Genomic DNA, 16,242 nt, shown 5'->3' on the forward strand with positions numbered 1-16,242 from the left:
TGTGTGTTTAAATGGTATTTAAATTAATGGCCTCCATCCTATAGCACCAGGATTTGTTTTCACACGTAGTTCCCCTGGATTTTTTTAAACCTGCTTAGAAAAAAAAAAGGGGGAAGCCAACCAGGAAAAGAAGGCAGGGGTGGAAAAAGAATAAATCATTATGCAGCTCTCAACCTACACAGGGAAACAGCAGAACAAACCCACAGATCCAGAATTGTCAAGCAATAAGGCTGTTTGTTTACAAGTCACAGAAGCAGTTATATAACTAGGTAAATTAGGGAAATCAAGTGAGTGCTTGAAGAGGATGAAAGACGGATACTTTTTGAATTAGTCAAGAGACTTCATCTCTGAAAACGTCATATAGAATTTGTTTACTTATTCTTAGTTGTTTTATAAATTTAGTTTTTGAGTTTATTGTACCAAAAATACCATGCTTCTATACACATAATGACCCCTCATTCTATATCATTGATTTTATTTATTTCATTATAACATTTTTATTCTACTACATTGTCATTTAAAATTACAATAATTTAAGCAAATATCAGCCAATGGCACAAGAGATTCAGGCCCCAACCAGCATGGCTCAGTTGGTTGGTCATCCCCCTGCAAAGCAAAAGGGCTGGGGTTGGATTCTTGGTCAGGCCACATGCCTGGGCTGAGGGCTGGGTAGGGGGTAGAGTGTCCTCGGTCCCCAGACCTGTGTGTAGGAGAGGCAACCAATCATGTTTCTCTCTCACATCTTTCAGTGTTTCTCTCCCTCTCTTTCTCTCTCCCTTTCCCTCTCTCTAAAAATAAATAAATAAAATCTTAAAAAGAGAGAAAGATTCAGAGTGATCATTTGAAGCATTTAGTGACAAATGAATGGCAGAGTGGAAATTTTCAATCAATTAAAAAAGTAGGTTTCATTTAAATAATACTTAAGATAAGTTTTGTCTCTATATAAACTTCTATTTGGCTTAGACAACACCATTTTCTCCAACTGGAAGCTGTGTAGGAACCAACCCTCCTTTCTTTCTTTATATGGCAATATCTAACAAACAGTTTTAACATTCCCCATGGTTTTAGCCTTCCCCCTCCTTTCCCCCAGAGACTTGGTGACTTCTGACTAGCACTGCACGGGAGTCTGGGTATTCCTTCCCCATAGGAGCCATTTGTTCTTCGAGGTCCTTTCTCCTCAGAGAAAGACCTCAGGTGTTTTCTCAATAATGGGTACCACCAACATATCATCATAACGATAATGCCCTCCTGAGGTACAATATCTTATTCCTTTTATCATCTCTGGATGATTTGTACACTCCCATCCTGGGGAGAGAAGGGTGATCACAATGACAGCAGCTTTAGAGCGGGTATGAATCGCTGCGCCTGCTCCTCTCACAGTGTGAGCATTCATAAAAAGAGGGTATGCTGGCTTTTTTTTTTTTTTTTTGAGATTCTTATACCATGAAGGTCCATTCATGTCTTGTTCATTGATGTCACAAACAAACGTCTCCAGGCTGAATCCTTGCCTTTTGCACTCCTGAAAGAGCAATGTAGATTTCATTGACATTCTTCAAGCTAATTCCTCTTCTCCTCCAGTCCCACTGACGCAGCCCAGAGCGTAAAACTGTTTGCAAAGCTCCCGGATCAGGTATCTCGGATGTTCCTTGTCCTGAGAGCTGCATTGCCCTGAGCAAGTCTCCCTCCTGAGCAGGACTTGGCTGGTACAAAGGGCATCTGAACCTTCAATATTTGCAGGCTTTACTCCCGGAAATCCTTCTTTGTCATTGACTTTAGATACCTGAAAACACTTCCTCTCATAGCAATTTTTTTCATAGAGCAATGATTATCCAACCTTAATTTAGTAAATCTGATCACAATTAAAGTCAAGCATGAAAGAGAGGGACTTGATCTTCACTGCCGTCATACACCATGTTCATGGATAAGAATTGTCATTAAAAATGTCCATAACCCAAAGCAATCTATAAATTCAACACAATTCCTATCAAGATTCCAATGGCATTATTTCACAGACCTAGAACAAATATTCTAAAAATTTATGTGGAACCACAAAAGACCCTGAATAGCCACAGCAATCTTGAGAAAGAACAAAAGTTGGAGGAATCACCCGACCCGATATCAAACTATACTACAAGGCCATAGTAATCAAAACAGCATGGCACTGGCATGAAAACACTTCCTCACCATGGGAGTTGTTACAGTATGGATATGCATTTGTGAGGGAAACTGGAATAGGTTTTTACCTGCTGGCCTAGAATTCCTGTCTGATTTAGCAGGAGAATGTACTAAGTGTCCGTGAATCGGTTCTAATGCCCCCACCCCTTACCCCATGACATCTATTTTATTGGTTGTTTGTTTTATTTTCTGTTTAGGACCATATAATGTTTGTAAAATAGGGAGCTTTAAAAATATTTCTATGTAGATAATTTTTTTTGGCTGTGAGTCAGTGTAAAAATTTTACCTCTACAGAAAAAAAGTTAGAAAACCAAATGATTTAAATAGATCATTGTATTGGACAACAATACATTCCATAAATAACTTAATCTATTCTCAATGAAGCTCTTAAATTAGTAAGTTTTTAATGATATTTTAATACATGTATTTATATTTAATGCTCTCTAAAATGCAAGTTTTCCATGAAATCTTGTAGCTAGATTTTAGTGCTATAATAGAATAATTAATCAACTTCATATAACAAGTTAAAGTCAAATTGCTGAGGTTTCAATCAATAAATTTAAGGGACATTGTTTTCTTTCTCCTGTAGCTAACTTGTTCTTCAACATGGGTCCATTTAGTATTATATGGTACTCCTAGGGAAAATCCTAGGGGACTTGTTGGAGAAGAATTATGTTTTTCACCAGGCAGACAAAAGCTGAATTCAGGCCCGCAGAGGAATCTTCTCAGGGTGTTCTCTGCTAATGGTGCCAGAGCCCCAGTGTCCAGAGGGAGCTGCACACCTGAGCTGCGGTCCCCGGAGGGCTGCTCAGACACCGAGAATAGGGCTTACGTCCATGTCAGTCTTTCAGCGTGTATGGGGAATGGCTACTATGTTTTCGTTTAATTTGAGTCTTAACATAGAGAAGGGTATTTGGTGGGCTATGTCCTTGTACCTGAATTAAGGCAGGGCTGGGACAATTTATTGTCTAGAGATAAGAGGAATGCAACCAACTACAATGAAAGACTTATGCTCACTGGTAGTGTTTCAGCAAATATGTGTTCCATGCCCAGGAACATCATCCAGCCTCCATAATTAGAAGTCTGATATTTACTAGTTTAGATAGTGATATCTGTTTGATAAGGGCCCTCCATTCCCTTAATTGTCAGTGAGTGTTTACAGGGTGAATGAATCAAAATCAATGATGGATATCAATGTAAGACTAATTTTTCTCAATTGCTATTCAAATTTTTAAATGCTTCTGGACTTGAAGGCCACACTGTTTCACTAATAGGCCATGAAGATGATTTATGTGGAGGTAAATTGTATGAACAAAATTTTATCCACATTCACATATTATACAGGTTATTTATCACCATTTAAAGATAGTGTGCAGAGGTGCCTATACTATTTTATTATCTTTATCTTATCTTGCCTGCTGTCCAAAGGCAAATAAAATTTATTATTATCATTTAAGATAGTAATCACAATTATAATAATACTTTAACAATAATACCTTAATTTAAATAATGAACAACCTTTCAAGGCACCCTTAAATATGTGAGCTAATTTATGCATTATTAGAGCTCATTATTACTTATATACATTTCTCTGAGATGTGAAATGGCATCTTGTCCTATTACAAGATGAAGACAGGATGAATCTTAGACATTTGAAAAATTAAGCATACTTCATGTTTGTATGTATATTATACCTTAATACAAAGTTTAAAAGGCTCTGATAACATAATGTGCACTTTAATTTAGCGTAAGACACGACTAAGACTGCATGAACTAAGTCACTTCTCAAGAAACAGTATATATAGCTTTTGTTTCTTCACCAAATTTTATGAAAGCGTCTTTTTGAAGTGATTTTAAACTACTTATCCTTCATAATAACTTTTAACTGATGATTTTGGGGTGCTCTTGAGGTCTCTGGGGATGGGACTGAAGTTTCATTAGAATATCTTGCTTTAATATTTAAGTTCAGAGAGGATAGGAACAAAGAAATGCCTGTCGGTACAGGGCAAAGCAGCTCTAGGGATAACTTCGTGAAGGCGTTGTTGGAGGTGGTGGAAAGAGAATGTGGGCGGTGTCCCGTGGTGTGGGTTTAAGTCTCCACTCTATTACTTCAGCCCACCGAGGCTCATTTTCTCATCCACAGGCTGAGAATGTCGCTCTGCAGAGTAGGTGCTCCGTTCTGTCATTGCAGGCAGGAGACGGCAGATGAACCGACTCCCCTTCAGCTGTGAGTAGTTGAAAACACCACAAAGCTGGCAGAATAAAATTAAAATGGCTTTTTATAAAACCTTTTTTTCCTTTGGCTTTTATCAACTATAAATGAAAAGCAACTCAATTTTTATAGTCTTAAAGTTGAGGAAATAAGCTTTTGTAACATGCTGATATTTTCATCTCAGGAAAATAATTGTTCCTAGGAAAGCTACAATGTTCCCACACTTAATCCTACTGTTTGAAGTAGAATGATTTGTTGTATTTTTTTTGCCTGAGTTGAAAAACCAAGGACTGTTTAAAAAACTATAAGCAATGATCAAGTGCCATATAAATTCTAAGTTATGAATTACCTGAGGACCTTAATGCAACACATTACAAATCCTAATTAATTTTTACCAACACCCCTGTGGTGAAAGTATTATTATTCATTCCTCCTCCCCTTTACCAGGCAGAGAGATGAAGATTCCAGCAGACCAAGCAACTCACACTGGGGACATGTGGAAGACATAGCCAAGCCAGAAAAGAAAGCCCTGGAGGTTGGAATTGGAGCCCGATTATTCACAAGTGAAGAAGAGAATCATTCCTCACTTCCTCATGTATAAAAACATTTCTGCTTCTCTTTAGATGGATAGAGCGTGTGTGTGTGGCAGGAGTGGTTGTACATCCTACCGAGACTCTCAAAAATGTTAGCCCTTTGTTTCCAGGACCTGCAATCGCAAATGACTTTTGGTAATGCAAACACTTCAGTCTTGGAGACCTAAATTTGTTCAGTGAGCTTCACCTTGTTCCTCTAAATAGGTTGAAAATGGAATTTAAGAAGAACCAAGAAGACTGAGAGCAACAAGAAAAATAAAAGATTTTCCCCTTTTCAAATAAGTGATTTAGTTGTTTATTGTGGTTTTATTTTTAGATTTTTTTTGTCTCAATCACTGTGATTTGTAAGGTAATCCTGAGATTATTGTGTAATCTCTTCTTCTATCCCACCCATTTTGTGCATAAGGGGCTCTTATTAGCTAAATCACAGTACCCTTGTCAGTCATACACTGACCAATAACTAGTCTAGAATATTGTGCAATGGGCAACACTATGTATAAACAACTTTAGTCTTTCAAACATTCAGCTAATATAGTACATTTACTCATTTAAGCAAGTAATTTGTGATTACAAGAATCCCAGGAATGAGTCAAAGATAGCTATGATGACTTCAATTTAGTTAATTTTGGTAAATAAACACCTAGTGCTATTTCTCCTCCAAAAGCTAAAAATGTGACAACTAGGGTCTGATTTATGATTTTTATAAAACAGAAAGAGATTGAATATGTCAAGAACCAGCATAACATACATTTGTCCAAATTTAATTTTCCAGAAAATCACTTATTCTAGCCAAGAATAAATGCTAGAGGCTGCTTGACTAACAGTGTAAGGTATTATGAAAAATAGAATTCACCATCACTGGGTAGTTTTTTCCATAATAAACTGCAATATTGGTTTATATAGCACTCATATAACTCTTTTCTGTCATACTTTTGAAGTTGTAATATTTAAAATAACAACTTGAAATTGTTGACTGTAATATAGAAAAGTAGGATTGAATTTGGTCTTATGAGATAGGTTTCAGTGTCAAGGTACTGCAATGTATTTCTGAAAATGAGCCCTGCAAATGTTTTCCACTAGAATATTTATGGATCTAGTAATTTAGGCCGTCACTCCCTAGATTATAATATGCCAGTAGCTGAAAGATGAGAATAAAACCTAAAGTGTCAAGTTGCAACTACAGAAAGACATAAAAAAAACCCACACATTGAAAACATCTTTTTAAAAACTCACTTTTTATGTGATTGGTACTATGTTAAAAAGGTCCATATATTTGGAAAACTGTCTTTATGACTTTTTCTGATAGACCGTGTTCCTTCCTGTGTCTGGGTTAAAATAAATAACTCCTGAAATTTTAATTTTGGCCTCTCAAACAAGACAAAACCAGTTGAGCTGCTTTATATCATCTCCTGAGCCAGGAATCAAGGCCAACAGCCATGAAAAATTAACCACATGTTGACTGTTTGTGTTTCTTAAGTCAACACCTGCAATGAGGGGTGAGTTGTTCACGGTCTTGAACATCTTTTCAGAAGAAAAGATAGAGTCTTAATATTACTCTTAATCATATTATTTCCACTCTTTTTTTCTGACAAAGAATTTGCAAACGTCAGGAAAGCCCTTCCTATGCAGAAATGACTGAGTTCAAGTACATGCTCAATGCCACTGCTGCTGTTGATGATGACATACATTTTAAGGGCCTTGGCAGATTGGTGTTCTCAAATCGGTGTTCTCACAGTTTAGAAGCCTTTCTAAATCATGAGTTGTGTGAAACCGTCACATTTTAGAAAGCTGTCTAAATCATGCATTATATGAAAATTAGGAGAGATGGTTTCGCTGAGCTGCCCCTTTTCCCTCTGGGGCCTATTAAGTACTATACAAACAGGAGTGCCTCTTACTTTGGCTTATTTGGCATTGGTACGTGACTCTTAGGTGAGTGGAGCCAGCCCTCTAGAACTGTCTCATCTTGAACAGTTTGTTATTCATATTCCAGTTGCTTTTTTTTCCATGCCTGTTTTTCACTTGATGATACCAGAGTATCTGATACTGATCAAATCAACTGAAGGCAGACTAGGTTGCCAGCATATCAGAAAAGGACATTAATGCAGTACTGGGGATATCTCACTCAGGCACATGTTGTGTGACACCTGGGCAGGGAAAGAACCTGCTCAGAAATGCCTTCTCACCTCCCTCACAGAGTTACAATGGTTTGCCAGGCCGAGAATTAAACAGAGATGAAAGGAACCCATTTTAAAAACCATGTCCTTCTGATGACATATGCAGAAGCTGTGCGTGTTGGCATTTCATCACCTACAGTCCTCTTCCTCAGGCATCAACTTCTATCTGCATGCAGAAGAGAATGGAGCCGGAAATAAAAAATGTGTTTACTTTAGCCTCACACAACTCATGCTTGGGAAAATCTGAGAGGTATAGAGAGTCTTCTGCATGTTCATACGTAACACCCATTGCTGTTAATAGGGGACAACCACATATGTTGAAAAGAAAACATGCCCTTTGGAACTGAACTTAGACCTTGGGGATAAGAGATCTCCCCAGCTAACAGGTGATGGGAATTGTACAGTCTCGAATTTGCTCCCTGCGGACCTGACATCATTGAATTTGAAAAAGCAAAGCCAGGTTCATCCAGGGGTGGTAGCTGAGAAGAAAACTGTTTTGAAAAAAAGAAAGGTGTTTATAACTCAGGCTTTTAAATTAAGTCACAGAAGTCCCTATCTAATTATATCGTGAAAACAAATCCTGCTCCAAGGTCCTAGGAAAGAGAAGGCTGTGGTGGGTTTATTTTTGTTGACTACTTTCAATCAACCATGCTTAATTCATTTTTCTTAAAACAATGGAATTAAACCCATATAAAAATTACATTACATATTTCAATAGTGAAACCAGTTTACCTTTCATTTTTAAGGATCATGGTAAGGAGAAACAGGTGGTAAAAATAACCATGACCTACAAAATCACACAGACTTTGAGTTATATCCTATCACTAACCTTCCTGACCTCAGATGTGAGCAAGGGGCCAGCCAGTCATTGAAGGAACACAGTGTTCAGAAACCACTGTGGGTGAAACCTGATGGGAGGGGCTGAGAAACAGGCAAAAAGTGACCAAAAAGCATAGTTCTTGCCTTTAAATATACATATATAACTAAGATTAAATATCTGTACAAAGCACATGGATAAATTTACATTCACTTTCTTGCCTTGACCTTTTTTCTTGACTTTGAAAAGCAGAGTGAACTGAGGGGTAAGGATGAGGAAAGGTCAAGGTCCTCAGCAAGCAGATCTCTGAAGAATCAGAGCTCTTAACTGTCTCCAGAATAGGACAGGAATTCACAAGACAAACCTGAAAATATGTAAACCTGAGCCTGTCTCTTGAACCTTTCCTACTCTCTCTGTTTTCATCTATTAAGGGTATGGGAGTAATACTGCTACTTCACAGGGTGTTTGAGGAAATCAAGTAAGACATACCATATAAAATTCTTAGCACAGGTTTGGGCAAATAGCAAGAGCTCAATAAACAACAGTCCTTGTTATTGTTAATGATAGGCAGTGGCTAATATCCATTTAATGTCAAGTATCCTTTGCATGGAATGTTTCTAACTTTCCCTTCTGGCATTTATGGGTGACTCACCTGGCCATGCAGGGAGTGTCAAGTACAGCTCTATCACATCTGTTACTTTCTTCTTGGATTTGTTCCGAGGGCTTACTGAGCAAACGGCCCCTGCTGCGGTGTGCAGTGGGGGTGGGAAGTAAGAAGGTGATGAATCATGTCAGGGCCAGTGAGAATCAAGACCAGGAGCCAGGGCAGACACCTCTTGGCTTTGACCCTGAGGGACTGAGGAGCTCTGTGTGTGCCAGGCAGCCTCACTGGCATCCCAAAGAGAGTCCGTGAGTGTTTTCACTGTCCTGTGAAATTTTGAGGATTCTAGGATTAGGAATGTTGGCAGCTAGTGTTGGAATGAAATATTGTTTTAGAACAAAGGACAACACATTAGCTAGTTCAGGCCACTCCATGGTAGAAGAGGAAAGAAGCCCCCCTAAAAAGGAAAAAGCCCCTAGAGGTGAAATCACAAATGCTGTATTACGATGGGAGGTAGATAATACATGGTAACATTTCTGTCTCCTGCTCACATCATTTGTGGTGATGGAAGATATGACTACCCAAGAAAATTAAGGATAAGTGAATGGAAAGAAAGGCCTGGTCTTAGAATCAGGGAACCTCAGATAAAGGATACCATCACAGAAAAATGATGTTATTTTTATGTATCTGATTAAGATTTGACTTGGGAATATAACTGTAAAGTGGAGATCTTGAGATGAATCTGAATATATGTGAACCAAACTATGTACATCTTAGATTGATGCAGAAAGAACATTCCTTATTTTTTTTATTTATTTTTATCCTCACCTGAAGACATGTTTTCATTGCTGAGAGAGAGAGAGGAAGAGAGAGAGAAATATTGCATATTGCATGTTGAGAAATATAGCAAGACAGAAGCATCGATTGGTTGCCTCCAATACATGCCCAGACCTGAATTGGGCCCCAACCAGGGACTGCACATGTCTGGACCCCAGGGTCACACACAGCCATTCCTGGACCAGGGTGGAACCCACAACCTATGTATGTGCCCTGACTGGGAATCAACCCTGCTACTTTTCAGCTATGGGGTGATCCTCCAACCAACAGAGCTACACTGGCCAGGGCCAGAAAGAACATTTTTTTTTACTCAAAAATGTTTTGATACAAATTAAATAGGAAATCTGGTATCTCATATCTGAAGGGGAATTAAAGGGAAGTCCAGGGGCCTTGAGCTCTAAGCTGCGAGAACACATGCTGATAATAAGGGGAGAATTAATTTATTTCACCCTTCAGAGTCAGAAGTCAGACAGACCCCTGTGCAGGTAGGTGAACACGGGAGGCTTCAAGGCCGTCCAATCTCTCCTGTCACTAGTACCACCTAGTGGCAGCCAGGAAGATGTGTAAGCGTCCTTTTAAAAATTAGTTTAAAACGTTACAGAAGCATACGTCAGTAAAGCTCATTGTTAAAACACTTACAAATACACTTAAGAATCCAGAGCAGATTATTAAGGGTCTTTCACATCCTCTCCCAATCCTTATGTATAGAGTGATCTGCCCCTGCTGTGCATGTCCTCAGATCCCAGTCTCTCTCTTCATTCTCTCTTTCTGTCTCTGCCTCTACCTCTCTCTCTCAATTGCTCTCCATGCGCTTAGTTTTTAAAAACATACTACATATGATGGGATGATATATATATTTTTTCTTGACATATCGGTAAATCTATTCCCTATCACAGCAGAAGCTACCACCCGTGGGCCCAGACACTACAACCTGCTCACAAGTTCAAATGTCAGGTCGGCTGTCAAAATCTGCCAGGAATAGCCTCCCATGGATGAGATTCTTGCCTCAGGCCAGCCATAGCCATTACCACTTCCCCTGCCTATTTGGTCTCTACCTTGTTCCCTGCCCTAAGCAATAGGCCCTCTACCTCTCCATCCTGTGGCCTAAGCTAGCAATGGGCCATCTAGGTCCAGGCGTCCATCTCTCCTGTCTTCTCACAGTTCATTAACTCTGCCTCGGAGAGCTCTCTTGCTTTCATGCAGACCCTCTGCCCCCACGGCCATTGTCTGGCTTTAACATCCTCATACCTCACCTCAGCAGACTGCTTCTCTACTCCTCTCCCTGCTGCCAAACTTCCACCAGAGAGACCACTCTATAACATACAGATCATTCTGCTATTTTTTGCTTTAAAAAATCCCTCCAGCTCCCATTTTCTGTACAGCAAAGCCCAAACCGCTCAGCAGGTATGCGAAGCTCCTTCCCGTGTGGTCTATGGGTCTCTCCTCTCCAACATTCCCTACACTCCAGCAGCACAGAATCCCTTCTTCCAGAGTGGACCGTATGTCCTCCTGTGCCAGCACACTGCAACAACCTTCTCTGTGCCCAAAATGTGCTTTGTCTTTTGTTCCCCTGATTAGATTGCACTCACTTGTCAAAATGCAGCCCAAGTGTCATCTATGAAGCTACCTCCAACTCCAGCATGCTCCTCCTCTAGCCTTTTATGTATTTTATAGCCCTTTCTATTATAGCATTTACCACATTTTGTTGTAATTATCTGGCAATAAGTAATCTGAATGCTTATGGTAGTACCCTCACCAATTCTGTAGCTGGCACATGAATGTGTTTGGAATGAGTAAATGAATGTTAAAGAGAAGAATTGCAGTGAATAGACCTGAGGGCAATAATTTCCAAACTTTACTCTGATAAGCATCATCTTGGTGCCTATTAAAATGCAGATGCTTTGGATTTATTCTGTGTTCATCTAATTTGGCAGGTCTGAAAAGGTGGGGTGCAGAAACCTGCATTTTAATAAGCATCCCAGATCATTCTGATGGCTTGTGAGAAACGCTCTCCTAGAATGAAAAGCAAATAATCTGAAAAAAAAAAGCAAAGAACGCATTTGTTCTTCGAGCTGGCATACGTTGAAGAATGAGCCTTTGCCCATAAAAGATCCATGAAGTGGTTGTTCTTGGCACCCTCAAGAATAAATAGATGCCAGCCCACGTTTGAGAAGGCCACCGTGAAGTGGATGCTGTGAAGACTAAAGAAGCATCAAGCTCTACATACAAGGGCTGGATTGTTTCTTTTTCAGAACAATTGTCCTCAACTCCCATATGTTTGTTTTTTAGAATAGTCATTATTTAGCCAGGCCCAAGCTGTTTTCATTAATATGTTGCATTTGTGTCAAGCTTCTCTTTGGATGTTCTCCAAGCATTTTAGCAACTTTAAGCCTGTCTTCTCTCGTTCCCCGAGGGAGGAACAAGCACAAGTTCACGCCAACTCAACTCGTTAGAGAGGCATTATTCAAGAACAGCTCTGGGGCACCAGATGCAAGCAGGAGGGGGAGCACGGGATCATTACCAGCCCTCTCCCCTCCGTGCTGTCTCATTTTCCCCACCCACCCTGCCAAATGCTCACTGGTGTCTTCGGCAGGTGGCTCCCACCCTGCCTTCAAATCTGCTCGCACAATTTTCCTCCCAAGATAGATAAACTCTGAAAAGACTTGCAGGTTCTAGACAATGCAGGGCTGCCAAGGATCATATTGGCAAAGTGAAGGCCATACAACTAACCTACCAGATCTTTCAGAGACAGTGGAAAGCATGGGTTAGGCTTTGGTTCAGAAGGCAGAACCTTTAGGCAGCAGATGTCCACCAGGTTCAAAGCACCAGTTCTCCCAAAGGTCCAGGGGCTCCGACCTTCCCCACAGGGATCTGCCTGGACTTGCCCTGACTCTTTATTCCTGCTGCTTTTCTTCTGGTGAAGCTCCTCCCAGCTCTATAGACTCTGCTTTCCTCAGATCGAAAGAGGTTAACCCAGTTGAATTAACCCAGTTTCTGATTTAAGTACTTCTCCGACTCCACACTTTCTGGGGTCTTCCTCCTCACTCATGGCCCCCATAGCATGCCCCTCTTCAGCTTCGTGACTCTGGGCTGAACGAAGACACCACTTCAGGGCCAAAGCAAGACACACATGTACTCAAAGCAGACCACAGGAGGAAGGCAGCGAGCTCTTCTCTGATGGTTTTTGAGGAACATTTGGCTCCTGTCTGTTTCCCAGAGGATGGGTCTGTGTGAAGGAAAGAGGAGAGAGCCACACTGACAGCTGCCCTGGGGGAGTCCATGCAGTGGTGTGCCCCCCCCCGAAATTATTCCCTGATGTTTTGTGCAGATGGCCGAACTTTGGCAGCCTGACTTCCTGACTCATGGGCCACTTTGCATTCGTGTCTTCAAATCTTTTAAAAAGTAAACACAGTAAAAACAAAAACAAAAACAAACCCTGTGAGTGTGTGTATGTGTGTGGTGTGTACAGTCCTATTAATTTTTATGCATATGAAGATTTGTGCGACCACCATCATGATCAGGACATGGCACGGTTCTGCCATCCCAGGAACTCCCTCACACAGCCCTGTGAGTGTACCTATGTTTTATTTTCAAGCTTCACCCTCATGAAAACCAGCAGAGAAAGGTTAACCTCTATAGAAAAGTTAAGAAAGATGGTCCGTGTTCAGTATTTGAAGGAACTTGTCATTTAGGGTTGGGTCACATCTACAGGGTAAGAACACATTCCCACGCTCTCAAGTCTTAAATCTCTCACGTCTTTCCAGGCAAGGAGGCTGAGCCTGGAAAGGCTCATGCACTTAAAGGCTCGTGCCCCCCTTCCCAGGCAAGCGAGACCCACCTGGCTCAGGGAAAACCTCCTTGTCCTGAATGGGAACCTGCTGATTTAAACTTACATTCATGATACCCATTCATCTGGGCTTAACTAATACAAATTTGAAATAATTAGATTGTAACCATGGAACTTCTGAAAATAACTCTCAGTGTGGTCACGTTCATTAAATCCTAACATGTAATCATCTAAATCTGTGGAAATAAATACAAAGTGCATGCGCACATATCTGCCCCACAACAAAACACAAGCCTAAACAATAAACTGTAAAAAGATCAAGATTTCAACTAGATTTGACTTGGAAAAAATTAGTATTTTAGAATATATATACTGTATTTTTGGACCATAAGACACACCTAGGTTTAGAGGAAAACAGGAAAATAAATTTTGAAGCAAAAATTGTGGTAAAATATTTAATAACATAAATAACATAATGTTTCACCAATGTAAACGTAAACAGAACTCAACAGCAACATTATCAGCCATTATTCCTCCCAAATTTTTGGGGGGGGGGATCGTAAAAGTGAGTCTTATAGTATGGAAAATACAGTGTGTATATATATTGGTCAGAGAAAGTGATTGATACTGCAAAGGAAAAACCAGATGTTTCAGCTTTGAGAAAATCACAGTGCTCCTATGTTTAATGGATTTGTTGAACCTTTCTGAGCATTCAAAAATATTCCTGTCAAATAATGTTGACATTTCAAATTCTGCTTCAAACAATGAGGGAGGTTGCCACCAGCACCATGGCTGCCTCAGGGGCCACGAGGAATGGTATCCTCAGGGTGGGGGAGACATCAGCTCTGGGGCGGTCAGAGGCCAATGTTCACAGGACTCTAGAGGAGGGTAAGTGTGTTGAAGACATTTGGGTTTTTATTCTGCCTTTTCCACTCGCACTAACTATGTGACCTTGGGTAGATAGCCTAACTTAGCCTATCTTTGAGCTTAATACACGCATTTTAACCATGGGAATCACACATAATTTATAAGGAGATTTGGAGGGCTTAATGCTACAGTGTATAAGTCATGTCTGTCACACAGCACACACTCGGTGAATGCGACTTTTGCCCTTCTGCCCCCCATTTAATCCATCCCTCTGCCTCTAAACAGAACTCCGGTCAGACTAGTTGAGTCAGAGTTTATGCTGTTTTTTAAGTGCATGAGAGAAAAAAAAATGGTTTAATCTGTCTCCTACTTCACCCAATGACTTTAAATTTTCCCTGGTAGGTAATAGTGCCTTAAGACACTTTTTTCTTTTTGGGGTAGTTCCACTTTAGGATCCCCAGCAGGAAAGGAGAGTGGTTGGTCAGGGCTCCCCAGATGTTGTAGATCAGGAGCATTTAAATTATGCTGTGATACAGAACAACCCCACGAACAAGCCCAAGTCTTAGCAGTAGTGTTTTACAATAGTTTCTCATTCCTCCAAGAAAAGTAAAAAAGATGGATTGATACAGCATAGAAGGACAGGTGGATGGACAGTAAGTGACAAAGCGAATCAGCCGAATGCTAATTGTGAAACCCTGGTGATGAGTATGTGAGCGTTCTCTGTACAGTTCTTTCAACTTCTCTGTAGATGTCAACATTTTTCACAATAAAATGCTTCTCAAGCTTATGCTACAGGTCTGACAAAGGTCGGCTAGGGCCCTGCTCCATGTCCTCTCACTCCAGGACCCACCCTGATGGATCGTCTTACAAGTGGCCAGTTGTCACGGTGAAAGGAAAGAGAACTCTGCCGGTATCGCACAGCAAGTTGGATGTTTCAGCCTGGAGGGGCCTGTGTCACTTCTGCTCACAACTCATGGGCCAGGGAACTGACCCCAGGCCGTGGAAGTGCAATCCTCCCAAGCGCGCAGAAAGGGGAGGACTGGAAACACTGCTGGGCAGCACCAATAATTACCCTGACAGAAATAAACCACTTAAAAGAACCATACCTCAGGGCCATCATTATTAACTAACGTGAAAAGGCACAGTCATTTAAAGCAATGTCAGTAAGAGAATTCAGAAGTTTTTCTTTCTCATCCACTGGCCTTCTTTGGCCTCTTTTAAATGGAGCAGAACTAACCCGCTAAAGGCTAATATATTCCAAACTCTCGAAGGCTGGTTTTTCAGTCAGCCAGCTAGTCAGCCAGCCAGCCAGCCAGCCAGCTCTTTCTAGAGTCTCATTACCTTTTTATTGAGTCAGCTCATTTTCACAATCAGTAAGAATTCGTGGATGTCGTCCAGACAACTTAAGAAAAGCAGGAGTCAGATGGAGGCTGATGACGCTTTTCAGAAATGGGGTAACAAAATAAAATATTTGAGTAAACAGTATTTCACAATTATTCTTGACTTGACATTTTTAGAGGAGTCAGGAAAGCCTTCATAGCTGAGGTGACATTTAAGCTGCCACTTGGAAGCATTTGCTAGGTAGAAAATGGAGCAGGGCCTTCCAAGCAGAGGGAACACTCTGTGCATGGCGGGGAACGCGTTCTGGCTCGCTCTGTCTGAAGGAGGGTCACAGCCTCACCGTGGCCAGAGTCTAGAGTGCCTGTCGGGATTACTCTTAAAGCACTAGGGTCGAACTAAAAATATTGTTGTCATTTTCATTGGTTAGTACATGAGAGATGGCATACTATATTTATTAAGGAAAATTTTAATTAATCTTATCTAGTGCTGTAACAGCAGTTAGTATGACTTTCAGAGAGAGAAAGATCATCTTCAAGTAACTTGCTGGGTTGGGCACTATAGGTTTTCAGGCTGAATACTGAGTTTCTAAAAATTGAATGCTTCTATTCATTGACAATAATTAATTGTATATGTGTTTTTAATATATCCACAGTAATTTTCTTTGGGAAAAACCACTAATCAACTAGGCTACAAACAAATGAAAGCAAAACTACCAGGTTAAAAAAATAAACACTGCAGGAAGATGGGCACATGATGAAGTAATTTTAAATGAAATGACTTCAGGAGGAAGGTGATGGGGAAAAGAGGAAGAAGGTGCTTCTCATGTGGTATAATTCAT

The 16,242-nt window shown here is 40.5% G+C and overlaps 1 pseudogene; it reads right to left on the bottom strand.

Moving 5' to 3' along the window:
- Positions 1–869: 869 nt before the first annotated feature.
- Positions 870–1,819, bottom strand: LOC114498688 (annotated as a pseudogene).
- Between the last annotated feature and the right edge of the window lie 14,423 nt (positions 1,820–16,242).

The sequence above is a fragment of the Phyllostomus discolor genome, chromosome 6, assembly GCF_004126475.2.
Source record: "Phyllostomus discolor isolate MPI-MPIP mPhyDis1 chromosome 6, mPhyDis1.pri.v3, whole genome shotgun sequence".
Lineage (NCBI taxonomy): Eukaryota > Metazoa > Chordata > Mammalia > Chiroptera > Phyllostomidae > Phyllostomus > Phyllostomus discolor.